General features: G+C 44.0%; 1 long non-coding RNA gene across 1 annotated transcript; it reads left to right on the forward strand.

Annotated features, from left to right (window-relative positions):
- Positions 1-1,636: 1,636 nt before the first annotated feature.
- Positions 1,637-7,862, forward strand: LOC119120968. Its single transcript, XR_005097597.1, has 2 exons — positions 1,637-1,709; positions 7,737-7,862. It is a non-coding gene; the product is annotated as an uncharacterized LOC119120968 (long non-coding RNA).
- Positions 7,863-17,669: the final 9,807 nt, after the last annotated feature.

Below are 17,669 nucleotides of genomic sequence, written 5' to 3' on the forward strand. Positions count from 1 at the left end.
CATGTTTAGTCTTTTTAATAATTTTTACTCGTATTTAAAGGCTTGTCCGAGGCTTTGAAATGTCATGGACTCCAGGTGGACTTCGCAGCTCCTCAACTTGATATCGGGAGCATCAACTGGCTGGAGGTGTGGCAAGTGATGCTCAGCCGCGTCCAACTGATGTGATGACGCGGCCGTGTGACGACGCTTCCTGTCAGGGCGTCCGCATGCCGACGGCCATCAGCTCCGTTCTAATGTATCGGTTTCTTTTAGAGCTCGGTTGCCACCAGTTATTTCTTTTTTAGACTAGTTGTGTAAGTCTCACGGTACAATATTTTCACAGCATTGAGACGCTTGTGTGGAAAATGGAGTGCCAGTCATAAGAAGACACTTTATTTGAAAACAAATGTTCTTATGCGTCTTTTTTGAAGCGTATATTATATATGTCACTTTTTTCAACTGATGTACACGTGTTTGAACCAAAATAAAGGCGTTAAATCTTTCCAAGAATTTCTTTGTTAAATCTGTAGCATCTCCAAAGTGAGACACTTATCGAATGAACAATTCATTGTCTGAACAAAAGAATATACATATAGCATTTCAAAGACATGATGAATCTAATCGAAATGCTGCAATAACAGTTTCAACTTTTCTGTATTAGTGTTTGCAGTTATGAGCTGTGTTAGGAAAGAGATAAAAATGTATACAGCACACGATAAATACCTGGAATTCCCACATGGATACAAATGAATGAATCGTACTTTGATTAAATGAGTAACAATTTGATTTGATTAAAAAAGTAACAATTTGATTTGATTAAAAAAGTAACAATCTGATTTGAATGTTCTCAACAGAAACAAGAAAATATATTTTTTCAAATGACCAGAAGGAAGGGGGCACTGTTGGATAAAATGTATATACATTTTACGTTGTATATACATTATACGTTGTTTATCATGCGTTCTCGAACCAATGCTTTTATTGCAATACATGCTTGTTGTTTTGGCCTTGCTGTTCTCGTAATGTGCAACAGAACGAAGAAGGACACGACTGGGTCGGGCAGGATGCGGTTGACAGCTCAGCAAAAAGCCACCTGCTGAGTCCTGAGGCACTTCACCAAAAAAAGATGTTCTAATCGCTGTCTCGCGCTACCGCTGGAACTGCCTGCATTCCTCACCATACCTGGATGCATCACTAAGATGCAGAGAGGAACAGAAATAAGCTGGCCGCGCTCACATTCTTTCGCTCATATTACCATATAAAGAACACAACACCTCTGTGACTGATTCTTGCTTACGAGACACACGCGTCCCCCCTCCCTTAGGATCCTGAACTCTCTCCCCCCTTCTGCGTAGCGTCCTGTACTTTTGCGCTATATTCTGACTGTCTGCTGTATGCACACTTGCTCCATTTTTGCTCCAATTATTTATGATGTTATTTATTTATTTATTTATTTATTTATTTATTTATTTATTTATTATTTATTCATCACTCTTATTTATTCATTGTTTGTGCCTTCTTGCTTTTATTTTTTGGTGTTGTTTACTTGTATGTATATTGTGTACTATGTCTTGTCACCGTGGGATAGTGGGAACGTAATTTCGATTTCTTTGTGTGTCTTGGCATGTGAAGAAATTGACAATAAAGCAGACTTTGACTTAGGGCTTGTGTCTCACATTGTGGGTAGGACAAATCTTAATAAAAAGAGCAGGAGTGCATAGAGACTTAGTGTAGTTGTCATGTCTCGTCCCCAGTTCTGTGTCTGTGTGCTTGCCCCTCCCTTCCTGTGTGCCCTTGATTTGTGTAATCACACGCACCTGCCTCTCGTTACCTGTGTCTTATTTAAGTTCTGTTTGCGTGTCACTCGCCGTCGGAGCATTGCACGAGATGTGCGGACAATGCATGGCTCACTGTCACTCGGTTTGGTTTGTTCCTGTCTTTTGTTTCACGCTTTGGCGGTCAGTCCTTTTGGTTTTGTTTAGTCACGTCAGTTTGCCGGGTTTGAATTTTGAGTTTTCTGCAATAAACCCTGGTCCAAGCTGCATTTGGTCGTCCTCGCTCCATTCCTCCACCCCGTTCCTGACAGTAGTGAGATTGTTGTAAGCGATCTGTACTGCACTCCTCGCGAGCATTTGAATTAATATTCTTGTCTCATCGTGTTTTCTGTTTGCTGATTCTTTTCTCTTTACAGTTAATATGTCAGTGAAATAAACCTGACAGACACACTACATTTCATTTGGATGTGTCATGCCTGTAAATGCACACCTGAATCCCTTTCCGGGTGCAGCTTGTTCCTAAACGGATACAGTTGTATCTTTTTATTTAGTAATTAAAAGGACTAAAGTCTTTGTGTCTCACTGTGACCTTGGATCTGCGGCGTTGCGGAGAAACAGGAGCGTTCCTCGCAAGGAAAGCGCGCAGACTGCGTCACTGCCACCCAAAAACAGAGACAAACCGAATATTGTGTAACAAGCTGTCAAACTCCTCCGCTGCATACCAACGTGTTGATTTCGTGTTGCGCCTTTAATGTGCAGGTTGCTGGATCCCTGCACGGTCTCCATCTTATAGGTTGCTTCTTCTGCTGAATGCAGACAGGGTCACATTTCCTATACTGTTCGTGAGAAGCTCAAATATAAATGCATATATAATCAACATAATGCGTTGGCTTTTGGGTTCACAGTAGAGATTTAAATAAATAAATGTATGCATGTTTAGTCTTTGTAATAATTTTTACTCTTATTTAAAGGCTTGTCCGAGGCTTTGAAATGACGTCATGGACGTTCTGTTGAATTTTTCAGTCAAACTCCACACATGCATGTTCAGTTTCAAGTTTTGTTTTTTTATTAACAAAACTTGTGACCCCTCCCTGTCCAAAGCCGCGCAAAGCGCATCATCTCTGCATTATTTGTGGCGTGATGTGTGTGCGTAAAGTTGGGGGGGGGGGCATGTAATGGGAGGAGCTGCCAGGCACACGTTGCAAGTGCAAGTTTAGCAAGCATCCACTGTGGAGCACCGACGACGCACCGACGTCTTAATTCCCAAGTGGTTTGCTGCTTTGTTTCTGGGCCCAACATGTCACCGTCATTGGCTGCCAGGCTCTTCATGACCCTCATTCTGTGTCAGACCTGCACTGGTGAGCAAACAATTTATTATTTTATATATATTATGTTATTTTAATAAATGATTTTATGTAAACTTTCTTTATCTAATTTATTGTCTTTCACTTGGAGGTTTTGAACGTTTTCTTCTTTGATGGCACACTCATAAAACCGCTGGGTTGAAAACAACCTAATTGGGATGAAAAATTGGAACCTCAACTTCCTGGTCGGTCCAATTTTTATCCCGGCAATTTTAAGGATGCAAACATTTCAGTGAGCACGATCTATGTAATCGGAGAAATTAATTTGTAAAATTCACTATCCGAAAATTGCTACAAAGTGAAGAAACATCGCATTGACGCTGATTTCAATTTCTGCTTTTAATGTGCGGAAAACTGCCAGTGATTTTTTAAAAAACCTATAAAGCCATCTTTTTTCTTTTTAAAAAAATCTGTTAAGACCATTTGCAATTCATGTGCAAACCCATCTGTATAGGCAAGTGCCATTTGAAACAGTTACATATTTTTGACAGCCCCCAAAGTTGCTCGAGCTGGAAGAACACAGAGAAAAGTGTTGTGGACATTGTTAGACGACAGGCCAACCCCACCTTTTCGTCTTGCCTCATGTGCAAGCAAAGTGGCCCAATGCTGTCATGGCTCTCATCCTGTTCTTCCATTTCCAGAGCTATTCGGGTGTCCGACTGGATGGCTAGAATACAACAAACATTGTTACTTCTTTGGAGTATACAAGACGTGGTGGCAGGCTAGGGACGATTGTGTGTCCAAGGGAGCCCAACTGACAAGCATTTTGGACACATTTGAGCAGGTACCAGGACTCGCTCACTTGCTCACTTTTCTCTCTTGTTGAACTTTCCGTCTTTCTTACAGAGGTGGTTGAGGTCTGCACTAAAGCAAGGGTATTACTGGATTGGCCTGTCACGTGAGCAATCTGGCAAACCGTGGCAGTGGGCAGACGGAACCTCTTTCTCCTACTCGTGAGTGTCCTTCCATTGAAAAAGTGCAACAAAGCTTGTGAGCTGCGGACAGAATATTTGCTCAAAGTTGCGTACTAGTTAGTTTAAATTATGATGATTAAACTTGAAAAATACCTCACTATTGATGAACAAGATCTCTGATAGAATCCTCATTGTTATTTGAGAAAAACATCACTGAAATAGTTGGTGCCAAAAATGTTATCGGTTGCAGGTTCTGGAGTCGCAATGAGCCAAACAACATGTATGATGAAAACTGCGTTGAGATGTATGCGCATCGCGATGGCTGGAACGACCTACATTGCAGTAGGAATCGCGGCTATATCTGCAAGATGCCCTTTCGTGAGTATAGGTCTTGTTTTGTAACTACAGTATTAGCGTGTCACTACACAAAAAAAAATTGGTGATATTTACGGGGGGGTGAATAATCACATTTTGTCTACAACATAATGTTGGAAAGCGTCCGAGTGGCGCGCGTGACAGCCAGCCTGGAAAAAACTAGGGGTCGACTTCCCCGCGTGCAGAAGATGGCGCCACCTCCGGGCCAAATGGAGAAGGATGTCATGCTCTCCTCCGTGGCACCTTCTCACAACCGCCACTGGGCCCGCCCATCAAAGCCAGTCTTGTCAAATTGATTCAATATTAACATTGGTCAACTCTCCCTTTTGAATTTTTTTATGATTTCATAATTGGCAATAGAATAGAATAGATCTTTACTGTCGTTGTCACATGTACAACAAAATTAAAATGAAATGTTTATCAAGAAATGATAACTTCTGAGTAGTTCCTTTTTTTTTTTTTACCTTAAAGCATCTCTCAAAACGTGGCCACTGTTGAACCCTTCGTGGGACCCAACAGCAGCATTTGAGTATCTTCTAATGTACGCTCTCCTTTCAAATAGGTTCTGCCTGTCCCGCCATCACTACAGCCAAGCCTGTCACCTGTCCTACTCTTGCTCCCTGCCCTACCACCACTACAGCCAAGCCTGTCACCTGCCCGACCCCTGCTCCCTGCCCCACTACGGCCAAGCCTGCTACCTGTCCTACTCCTGCTCCCTGCCCTACTACCACCAAGCCTGCCACCTGTCCCCCTTGCACCACAATCACTACCACCAAGGCTGCCCCCTGTCCTACTCCTGCTCCCTGCCCCACTACTGCCAAGCCTGCCACCTGTCCTCCTCCAACAGATGGGGAGCTCGAGCTGTGTGCAATCTCCACCAAGGAGAAGGCGTGTTCCTCCCGCAACGTGACATGCTCGTGCCTGCTCGCCATGACTGCCAACCCGGTGAGTTAATGGTTTGTACTGTAGATGCCAAAAATGCAGATTCTTATGTTGTTGTTGTCTCTCAATTGTATGAACATTTCTCAACACCTTCAAACATCAAGTGGGCATTGATTGTTCAGCTCAACATATGCACCAAATTAGCCTTGTGGCATTTATTTTCATCTTCAAGGCCAAAGGTGATCGTAGACACCAGTAAATTGGATTCACCCACGTTGTCGGGAAGAACTTGACCTGTCTCCAAAGTGCATCGCCTTGTTGTCGTCATCTTTCTATTTGTTTGGGTGTGCGCAGAAGGGCGGATTCCACGCTCCGCTCGACGGTCTCAGCGTGGCCCGGAGCATTGTCATGAGAGGACGATCCAATCTCCAGGCAAAGAGGTATACACACACACACACACGCCCAAAGAAGGCAGCTAGTTCAACGGCATTTGTGCGGCAGGCTGGTGGTCAACCTGGACGTGCGTGACGCCAGCAGCAACAACGCTACCACGGTGCTGCACCTGAATATGGACTTGGAGAGCCAAACATTCACCCTCAACTCCAGAGTGGGCCGCGAGTGGGGTGACAAGCAGACCGGGGACCTTCCCCAAGGACGCCCCTTCAGAGCCGGTCTCCCCTTCAAGGTGATTAAAGATGCTTGAAAAATCAGTTTTTGGTGCCGATTGATTGCAGAAAGAGCTTACTGAGCCTGCCGCCATCTTGTCACTGTTCAGATTGTCATCAAGTGCGGGAGTGGCACTTTCCACGTGGACTTCAACGACCAGCTCCAGGTGGACTTCGCAGCTCCTCAACTTGATATCGGGAGCATCAACTGGCTGGAGGTGTGGCAAGTGATGCTCAGCCGCGTCCAACTGATGTGATGACGCGGCCGTGTGACGACGCTTCCTGTCAGGGCGTCGGCATGCCGACGGCAATCAGCTCCGTTCTAATGTATCGGTTTCTTTTAGAGCTCGGTTGCCACCAGTTATTTCTTTTTTAGACTAGTTGTGTAAGTCTCACGGTACAATATTTTCACAGCATTGAGACGCTTGTGTGGAAAATGGAGTGCCAGTCATAAGAAGACACTTTATTTGAAAACAAATGTTCTTATGAGTCTTTTTTGAAGCGTATATTATATATGTCACTTTTTTCAACTGATGTACACGTGTTTGAACCAAAATAAAGGCATTAAATCTTTCCAAGAATTTCTTTGTTAAATCTGTAGCATCTCCAAAGTGAGACACTTATCGAATGAACAATTCATTGTCTGAACAAAAGAATATACATATAGCATTTCAAAGACATGATGAATTTAATCGAAATGCTGCAATAACAGTTTCAACTTTTCTGTATTAGTGTTTGCAGTTATGAGCTACTGTGTTAGGAAAGAGATAAAAATGTATACAGCACACGATAAATACCTGGAATTCCCACATGGATACAAATGAATAAATCGTACTTTGATTAAATGAGTAACAATTTGATTTGATTAAAAAAGTAACAAAGAGTAAATTAAAAGAGTAACAATTTGATTTGATTAAAAAAGTAACAATCTGATTTGAATGTTCTCAACAGAAACAAGAAAATATACTTTCTCAAATGACCAGAAGGAAGGGGGCACTGTTGGATAAAATGTATATACATTTTACGTTGTATATACATTATACGTTGTTTATCATGCGTTCTCGAACCAATGCTTTTATTGCAATGCATGCTTGTTGTTTTGGCCTTGCTGTTCTCGTAATGTGCAACAGAACGAAGAAGGACACGACTGGGTCGGGCAGGATGCGGTTGACAGCTCAGCAAAAAGCCACCTGCTGAGTCCTGAGGCACTTCACCAAAAAAAGATGTTCTAATCGCTGCCGCTGGAACTGCCTGCATTCCTCACCATACCTGGATGCATCACTAAGATGCAGAGAGGAACAGAAATAAGCTGGCCGCGCTCAAATTCTTTCGCTCATATTACCATATAAAGAACACAACACCTCTGTGACTGATTCTTGCTTACGAGACACACGCGTCCCCCCTCCCTTAGGATCCTGAACTCTCTCCCCCCTTCTGCGTAGCGTCCTGTACTTTTGCGCTATATTCTGACTGTCTGCTGTATGCACACTTGCTCCATTTTTGCTCCTCTTATTTATGATGTTATTTGTTTATTTATTATTTATTCATCACTCTTATTTATTCATTGTTTGTGCCTTCTTGTTTTTATTTTTTGGTGTTGTTTACTTGTATGTATATTGTGTACTATGTCTTGTCACCGTGGGATAGTGGGAACGTAATTTCGATTTCTTTGTGTGTCTTGGCATGTGAAGAAATTGACAATAAAGCAGACTTTGACTTGGGGCTTGTGTCTCACATTGTGGGTAGGACAAATCTTAATAAAAAGAGCAGGAGTGCATAGAGACTTAGTGTAGTGAGATTGTTGTAAGCGATCTGTACTGCACTCCTCGCGAGCATTTGAATTAATATTCTTGTCTCATCGTGTTTTCTGTTTGCTGATTCTTTTCTCTTTACAGTTAATATGTCAGTGAAATAAACCTGACAGACACACTACATTTTATTTGGATGTGTCATGCCTGTAAATGCACACCTGAATCCCTTTCCGGGTGCAGCTTGTTCCTAAACGGATACAGTTGTATCTTTTTATTTAGTAATTAAAAGGACTAAAGTCTTTGTGTCTCACTGTGACCTTGGATCTGCGGCGTTGCGGAGAAACAGGAGCGTTCCTCGCAAGGAAAGCGCGCAGACTGCGTCACTGCCACCCAAAAACAGAGACAAACCGAATAGTGTGTAACAAGCTGTCAAACTCCTCCGCTGCATACCAACGTGTTGATTTCGTGTTGCGCCTTTAATGTGCAGGTTGCTGGATCCCTGCACGGTCTCCATCTTATAGGTTGCTTCTTCTGCTAAATGCAGACAGGGTCACATTTCCTATACTATTCGTGAGAAGCTCAAATATAAATGCATATATAATCAACATATAGCGTTGGCTTTGGGGTTCACAGTAGAGATTTAAATAAATAAATGTATGCATGTTTAGTCTTTTTAATAATTTTTACTCGTATTTAAAGGCTTGTCCGAGGCTTTGAAATGACGTCATGGACGTTCTGTTGAAATTTTCAGTCAAACTCCACACATGCATGTTCAGTTTCAAGTTTTGTTTTTTCAGGAACAAAACTTATGACCCCTCCCTGTCCAAAGCCGCGCAAAGCGCATCATCTCTGCATTCTTCGTGGCGTGATGTGTGTGCGTAAAGTTGGGGGGGGGGGCATGTAATGGGAGGAGCTGACTGGCACACGTTGCAAGTGCACGTTTAGCAAGCATACACTGTGGAGCACCGACGACGCACCGACGTCTTAATTCCCAAGTGGTTTTCTGCTTTGTTTCTGGGCCCAACATGTCACCGTCATTGGCTGCCAGGCTCTTCATGACCCTCATTCTGTGTCAGACCTGCACTGGTGAGCAAAAATTTTTTATTTTATATTTTATTTATATGTTATTTTAATAAATGATTTTATGTAAACTTTCTTTATCTAATTTATTGTCTTTCACTTGGAGGTTTTGAACGTTTTCCTATTTAATGGCACACTCGTAAAACTGCTGGGTGAACCCAATTTGGTAATTGGAACCTCAACTTCCTGGTCGGTCCAATTTTTAACCCAGCCATTTTAAAGGTGCAAACGTTTAAATGAGCACCATCTATGTAATGGGAGAAATTAATTTCTAAAATTGACTATCCAAAAATCGCTACAAAGTAGAGATTGCATGAAAGCTGAGGAATGTGCGGAATGCTGCCAGTGATTTTTTTTTTAATCTATAAAGCCATCTATTTTTCTTACTAAGACACTGTTAGACCATTTACAATTGACGTGTAAACCCATCCGTAGAGGCAAGCGCCATTTGAAACAGATACAGATTTTTGACAGCGACCAAAGTTGCTCCCTGCAGGAAGAACACAGAGAAAAGTGTTGAGGACATTGTTAGACGAAAAGCCACCCCATCTTTTTGCGGGACCCAACAGCAACATTTGAGTATCTTCTAATGTGCGCTCTCCTTTCAAATAGGTTCTGTCTGTCCCACCATCACTACAGCCAAGCCTGTCACCTGTCCTACTCCTGTTCCCTGCCCTATAACCACTACAGCCAAGCCTGTCACCTGTCCGACCCCTGCTCCCTGCCCCACTACGGCCAAGCCTGCTACCTGTCCTACTCCTCCTCCCTGCCCTACTACCACCAAGCCTGCCACCTGTCCCCCTTGCACCACAATCACTACCACCAAGGCTGCCCCCTGTCCTACTCCTGCCCCCTGCCCCACTACTGCCAAGCCTGCCACCTGTCCTCCTCCAACAGATGGGGAGCTCGAGCTGTGTGCAATCTCCACCAAGGAGAAGGCGTGTTCCTCCCGCAACGTGACATGCTCGTGCCTGCTCGCCATGACTGCCAACCCGGTGAGTTAATGGTTTGTACTGTAGATGCCAAAAATGCAGATTCTTATGTTGTTGTTGTCTCTCAATTGTATGAACATTTCTCAACACCTTCAAACATCAAGTGGGCATTGATTGTTCAGCTCAACATATGCACCAAATTAGCCTTGTGGCATTTATTTTCATCTTCAAGGCCAAAGGTGATCGTAGACACCAGTAAATTGGATTCACCCACGTTGTCGGGAAGAACTTGACCTGTCTCCAAAGTGCATCGCCTTGTTGTCGTCATCTTTCTATTTGTTTGGGTGTGCGCAGAAGGGCGGATTCCACGCTCCGCTCGACGGTCTCAGCGTGGCCCGGAGCATTGTCATGAGAGGACGATCCAATCTCCAGGCAAAGAGGTATACACACACACACACACGCCCAAAGAAGGCAGCTAGTTCAACGGCATTTGTGCGGCAGGCTGGTGGTCAACCTGGACGTGCGTGACGCCAGCAGCAACAACGCTACCACGGTGCTGCACCTGAATATGGACTTGGAGAGCCAAACATTCACCCTCAACTCCAGAGTGGGCCGCGAGTGGGGTGACAAGCAGACCGGGGACCTTCCCCAAGGACGCCCCTTCAGAGCCGGTCTCCCCTTCAAGGTGATTAAAGATGCTTGAAAAATCAGTTTTTGGTGCCGATTGATTGCAGAAAGAGCTTACTGAGCCTGCCGCCATCTTGTCACTGTTCAGATTGTCATCAAGTGCGGGAGTGGCACTTTCCACGTGGACTTCAACGACCAGCTCCAGGTGGACTTCGCAGGTCCTCAACTTGATATCGGCAGCATCAACTTGCTGGAGGTGTGGGAAGTGAGGCTCAGCGGCGTCCAACTGATGTGATGACGCGGCCGTGTGACGACGCTTCCTGTCAGCGCGTCCGCATGCCGGCGGCAATCAGCTCCGTTCTAATGTATCGGTTTCTTTTAGAGCTCGGTTGCCACCAGTTATTTCTTTTTTAGACTAGTTGTGTAAGTCTCACGGTACAATATTTTCACAGCATTGAGATTGTTTATTTGAAAACAAATGTTCTTATGAGTCTTTTTTGAAGCGTATATTATATAATTACGAATTGCATTTCCCGTTTACCAACTGAACGAGTCAGCGAGTGAGTGATTTGCATTTCCAGTTCATCGCGAGATTGGATCAGTAAGGGAACGAATCCTGACTTTCCCGTTCGCGAACGAGTTAATGGGTGAACTGCCTTCCTTCCCCTTCAGTCAGCAAACGTGTTGCGTCTCCCTCTTGGCGTGTACTATGTAAGCCAGAATGTCGATTTACGATTTGCCAAGGAAAGAAAGAACCACTCACGTAAACACCACTTATTTCATGCACGTTTTCTCCAAGCTAACTTTATTGCATGAAGGGATGCGCCGTTATGCAACAACGGGGAGATTATACTTCTCTTTGGGTAATCTTGATTTTATAACACTTATACTAGTTTTAAAATAACGTGTATGCATATATACACCTAAATATTGCTATCCAATATATCTACTGCAATTTCACATTAGATTGCTGGTTTGAAATGTACTTTTAATGTTACTATTATTATTTTAATAAACATTAAAACCTGTTAAAACTTGTCTGGTGTTTTATTCCTTGTTTTTATTTTTTCGGGCATGAAAACAAAAATCTGACATTTGGTTAACTGCTTTATAAGACAATATATATGTGTTTTACGTTGTGTAATATGTGTTGGTGTCCCCCAAAATCAAGAGCAAGTAGTAAAATACACATTCTTGACTCGTACAAAAAATGCATAAAGTTATGAGGTACACTTGAATATGGTGGTGTACCTAATGGAGTGTCTGTGTGACGTCACAGATTAACCAGCCAATCAGGAGGCGGGGGTGAGGGCGGGTGTGGCACTTTTCGCTTTCAGTTCAGCTTTGGACATGATTTTTCCCTAATGAAGTGGCCTGTTATTAGGTATACCTGAAAATGGCGGTGTACCTAATAGAGTGTCCGAATGACGTCACAGATCAAACAGCCAATCAGGAGGTGGGGGTGAGGGCGGGTGTGGCACTTTTCACTTTCAGTTAAGCTTTGGCCATGATTTTTCCCTAATGAACTGGCCTGTTATTAGGTACACCTGAAAATGGCGGCGTACCTAAAGGAGTGTCCGTGTGACGTCACAGATCAAACAGCCAATCAGAAAGTAGGGGTGAGGGCGGGTGTGGCACTTTTCACTTGAACCAGGGGTGTCGACCTCCAGTCCTCGAGGGGCCGCGTTCCAATATGTTTTCCAAGTGACCCTCGTTAAGTGCACCTGCGTGAAAAGTTTTAGCCACTTTCACGTTCTGCAGGAGCTAAAACTTTTCACGCAGGTGCACTTAACGAGGGAATCTTGGAAAACATGTTGGAACACGGCCCCGAGGACTAGGGTTTGACACCTGTGACCTTTGACCATGATATTTCCCTAATAAAGTGGCCTGTTTTTAGGTACACTTGAAAATGGCGGTGTACCTAATGGGGTGTCCGTGTGATTCCCTCGTTAAGTGCACCTGCGTGAAAAGTTTTAGCTCCTGCAGAACGTGAAAGTGGCTAAAACTTTTCACGCAGGTGTGTTTAACGAGGGTAACTTGGAAAACATATTGGAACGCGGCCCCGAGGACTAGAGCTTGACACCTGTGACCTTTGACCATGATATTTTCCTAATAAAGTGGCCTGTTATTAGGTACGCTTGAAAATGGCGGTGTACCTAATCGAGTGTCCGTGTGATTCCCTCGTTAAGTGCACCTGCGTGAAAAGTTTTAGCTCCTTCAGAACGTGAAAGTGGCTAAAACTTTTCACGCAGGTGCGCTTAACGAGGGAATCTTGGAAAACATGTTGGAACACGGCCCCGAGGACTAGAGTTTGACACCTGTGACCTTTGACCATGATATTTCCCTAATAAAGTGGCCTGTTTTTAGGTACACTTGAAAATGGCGGTGTACCTAATGGAGTGTCCGTGTGATTCCCTCGTTAAGTGCACCTGCGTGAAAAGTTTTAGCTCCTGCAGAACGTGAAAGTGGCTAAAACTTTTCACGCAGGTGCGCTTAACGAGGGAATCTTGGAAAACATGTTGGAACACGGCCCCGAGGACTAGAGTTTGACACCTGTGACCTTTGACCATGATATTTCCCTAATAAAGTGGCCTGTTTTTAGGTACACTTGAAAATGGCGGTGTACCTAATGGAGTGTCCGTGTGATTCCCTCGTTAAGTGCACCTGCGTGAAAACTTTTAGCTCCTGCAGAACGTGAAAGTGGCTAAAACTTTTCACGCAGGTGTGTTTAACGAGGGTAACTTGGAAAACATATTGGAACGCGGCCCGAGGACTAGAGCTTGACACCTGTGACCTTTGACCATGATATTTTCCTAATAAAGTGGCCTGTTATTAGGTACGCTTGAAAATGGCGGTGTACCTAATCGAGTGTCCGTGTGATTCCCTCGTTAAGTGCACCTGCGTGAAAAGTTTTAGCTCCTTCAGAACGTGAAAGTGGCTAAAACTTTTCACGCAGGTGTGCTTAACGAGGGTCACTTGGAAAACATGTTGGAACGCGGCCCTTCGAGGACTGGAGGTCGACACCCCTGGTTTAAGTGAAAAGTGCCACACCCGCCCTCACCCCCACTTTCTGATTGGCTGGTTGATCTGTGACATCACTCGGACACTCCATTAGGTACACTGCCATTTTCAGGTGTACCTAATAACAGGCCAGTTCATTAGGGAAAAATCATGGCCAAAGCTTAACTGAAAGTGAAAAGTGCCACACCCGCCCTCACCCCCACTTTCTGATTGGCTGTTTGATCTGTGACGTCATTCGGACACTCTATTAGGTACACCGCCATTTTCAGGCATACCTAATAACAGGCCAGTTCATTAGGGAAAAATCATGGCCAAAGCTTAACTGAAAGTGAAAAGTGCCACACCCGCCCTCACCCCCACTTTCTGATTGGCTGTTTGATCTGTGACGTCATTCGGACACTCTATTAGGTACACCGCCATTTTCAGGTTCGTTCGCGAAGATTCACGAGTGAGTGACAGACAGCGTTGCTGCTATGCCAGTCGTCACACGTTATGCCGACATTGATGTTTTGATTTTGTATTTGTTGGATTGTAGTTGATGGTGTTATTATATCGAATGTGTTTGTGTTTGAATAAAAGGTTGAACAAAAAATCCGTTATGCCAACATTTGTTATTTTGGGGGACACCATCTCGTATAACAACGTAAAACACATACAGATTGTCATATAAAGCAGTTAACCAAATGTCAGATTTTTATGTTTTAATTGGCAAATATAAAAACAAGGAATAAAACACCAGACAAGTTTTAACATAAATGTTTATTAAAATAATAATAATAATAAAAGTACATTTCAAACCAGCAATCCAATGTGAAAAACAAGGAATAAAACACCAGACAAGTTTTAACATAAATGTTTATTAAAATAATAATAATAATAAAAGTAAATTTCAAACCAGCAATCCAATGTGAAATTGCAATAGATATATTGGATACCAATATTTAGGCGTATATATGCATACACGTTATTTGAAAACTACTATAAGTGTTATAAAATCAAGATTGCCCAAAGAGAGCAGAATCTCCCCGTTGTTGCATAACGGCGCATCCCTTCATGCAATAAAGTTAGCCGTTAGCTTGGAGAAAACGTGCGTAAAAGGAGTGGTGTTTCAGTGAGTGGTTCTTTTTTTCCTTGGCAAATCGTAAATCGACATTCTGGCTGTCATAGTTCACGCCAAGAGGGAGACGCAACACATTCACTGACGTATCCGTTGATGCACGGGAAGGAAGGAAGTTCACCCATTGACTCGTTCGCGAACGGTGTCTGTAAAGTCAGGACTCGTTGCCTCACTGATCCGTTCTCGCGATGAACTGGAAATGCAAATCACTCACTGACTCGTTCACTCACAGATCCGTTCACTTGATGAACGGGAATTGCAATTCACGACTCGTTCGTGAACGGGAAGTTACGTCATTTTCTTCTTCGTTTCGTTCTACGGCGAGGTGGCACCAGCTTCAATGTGCATTACCGACAACTACTGGTTGAAGTCATTTGAACTGAAAAAAAGAACGCTGAAAAGATTTGTTCTTTTGAACGAATCGTTCACTCACGAGCCAACACGACCTTGGATCTCCGGCGTTGGGGAAAAACAGGAGCGCTCCACGCTTGGAAGGCGCGCAGACGGCGTCACCGCCACCCAAAACAGAAACATACCAAATAGTGTGTAACAAGCTGGCAAACTCCTCCGCTGCATACCAACGTGTTGATTTCATGTTGCCCCTTTAATGTGCAGGTTGCTGTCCCTGCACGGTTCCATCTTATAGGTTGTTGCTGCTGCTTTCCGATACTATTCGTGAAAAGCTCATATATAAATGTAAATATAAATCAACATATAGCGTCGGCCTTTGGGTTCACAGTAGAGATAAAAAAAAAAGAAATTAATGCATGTCTAGTCTTTAATTTTTTTTTACTCGTCTTAAAAGGCTTGTCCGAGGCTTTGAAATGACGTCACGCACGTCCTGTTCAATTTTTTAAAGTCAAACTCTACACACGCACGTTCAAGTTTTGATTTTTAAGGATCAAAATTCATGACGCCTCCCAGTCCAAAGGCGCTCAAAGAGCATCTTTGCATTCTTTGTGGCGTGATGTGTGCGTAAAGTTGAGGGGGGGCATGTATTGGGAGAAACTGACAGGCACACGTTGGAAGTGCACGTTTAGCAAGCATCCACTGTGGAGCACCGACGACGCACCGACATCTTAATTCCCAAGTGGTTTGCTGCTTTGTTTCTGGGCCCAACATGTCACCGTCATTCGCTGCCAGGTTCTTCATGACCCTCATTCTGTGTCAGACCTGCACTGGTGAGCAAACAATTTATTATTTTATATATTATTTATATGTTATTTTAACAAATGCTTTTATCTCAATTTCATTCCACTTGGAGGTTTTGAACATTTTCTTATTTAATAGCACACGTGTAAAACTGCTGGGTGAAAAACAACCTAATTTGGGTGAAAAATTGAAACGTCAACTTCCTGGTCGGTCCAATTTTTATCCCGGCAATTTGAAGGGTGCAAACATTTTAAAGAGAAAATAATTAGTGAAATCCACTATCCAAAAATTGCAACAAAGTAAAGAAAGATCGCATTAAAGCACGTTTCTGCCTTTAATGTGCAGAAAGCTGCCAGTGATTTTTTAAAAATTATAAAGCCATCATTTTTTTCATACAAAAACACTTAGACACATCTGTTTAGGCAAGCGCCATTTAAGACAGCCCTCAAAGTTCCGAATGCTGTCGTGGCTCTCATCATGTTTTTCCATTTCCAGGGGTGTCCAAGTGTCCGACTAGATGGCTGACATACAACAATCACTGTTACTTCTTTGGAGTATACAAGACGTGGTGGCAGGCTAGGGACGATTGTGTGTCCAAGGGAGCCCAACTGACAAGCATTTTGGACACATTTGAGCAGGTACCAGGACTCCCTCAGTCACTCACTTGCTCACTTTTCTCTCTTGTTGAACTTTCCGTCTTTCTTTCAGAGGTGGCTGACGTCTGCACTAAAGAAAGGGTCTTGCTGGATTGGCCTGTCACGTGAGCAATCTGGAAAACCGTGGCAGTGGGACGATGGAAAATGTTTCTCCTACTCGTGAGTGTCCTTCCATTGAAAAAGTGCAACATAGCTTGTGAGCCGCAGACGGCATATTGGCTCAAAGTTGCATACTTGTTGCTTTAAATGATGATGTTGAAACTTGAAAAATACCTCACTATTCATGAACAAGATCTCTGAAAGAATTCTCTTTATTTGAGAAAAACATCACTGAAATAGTTGGTGCCAAAAATGTTGCAGGTTCTCTTGCGATCTTTTGCAGGTTCTGGCCTCGCAATGAGCCGAACAACGTGAATAATTTTGAAAACTGCGTTGAGATACGTGCGCATAGCGGTGCCTGGAACGACCACCCATGTAACATTAGTCACGACTACATCTGCAAGAGGCCCCTTTGTGAGTATAGGTCTTGTTTTGTAACTACATTATTAGCGTGTCACTACACTAAAAAAGAAGGATGTCATGCTCTCCTCCGTGGCACCTTCTCACAACCGCCACTGGGCCTGCCCATCAAAGCCAGTCTTGTCAAATTGATTCAATATTAACATTGGTCAACTCTCCCTCTTGAATTTTTATGATTTCATAATTGACAATGTTTATTAAGAAATGATAACTTCTGAATAGTTCCTTTTTTTGCCAGAATATGTTCACAAATCATCTCTCAAAACGTGGCCACTGTTGAACCCTTTGTGGGACCCAACAGAGTATCTTCTCATGTGCGCTCTATTTTCATATAGATCCCAACACCCCTACAGCCAATGTCACCTGTTCTACTCCTGCTCCCTCTCCCAACACCACTACTGCTCCCTCTCCCAACACCACTACAGCCAACCCTGTCACCTGTCCAACTCCTGCTCCCTGCCCCACGACGGTCAAGCCTGCTACTTGTCCTACTTCTCCTCCCGCCCCTACTACCACCAAGCCTGCCACCTGTCCCCCTTGCACCACTACCGCCAAGCCTGCCACCTGTCCCCCTTGCAACACTACCGCTACCGCCAAGGCTGCCACCTCACCCCCTTGCACCACTACCGCCAAGCCTGCCACCTGTCCCCCTTGCAACACTACCGCTACCGCCAAGGCTGCCACCTCACCCCCTTGCACCACTACCGCCAAGCCTGCCACCTGTCCCCCTTGCACCGCTACCGCCAAGCCTGCCACCTGTCCCCCTTGCAACACTACCGCCAAGGCTGCCACCTCACCCCCTTGCACCACTACCGCCAAGCCTGCCACCTGTCCCCCTTGCAACACTACCGCTACCGCCA

The sequence above is a fragment of the Syngnathus acus genome, chromosome 3 (assembly GCF_901709675.1).
Source record: "Syngnathus acus chromosome 3, fSynAcu1.2, whole genome shotgun sequence".
NCBI lineage: Eukaryota > Metazoa > Chordata > Actinopteri > Syngnathiformes > Syngnathidae > Syngnathus > Syngnathus acus.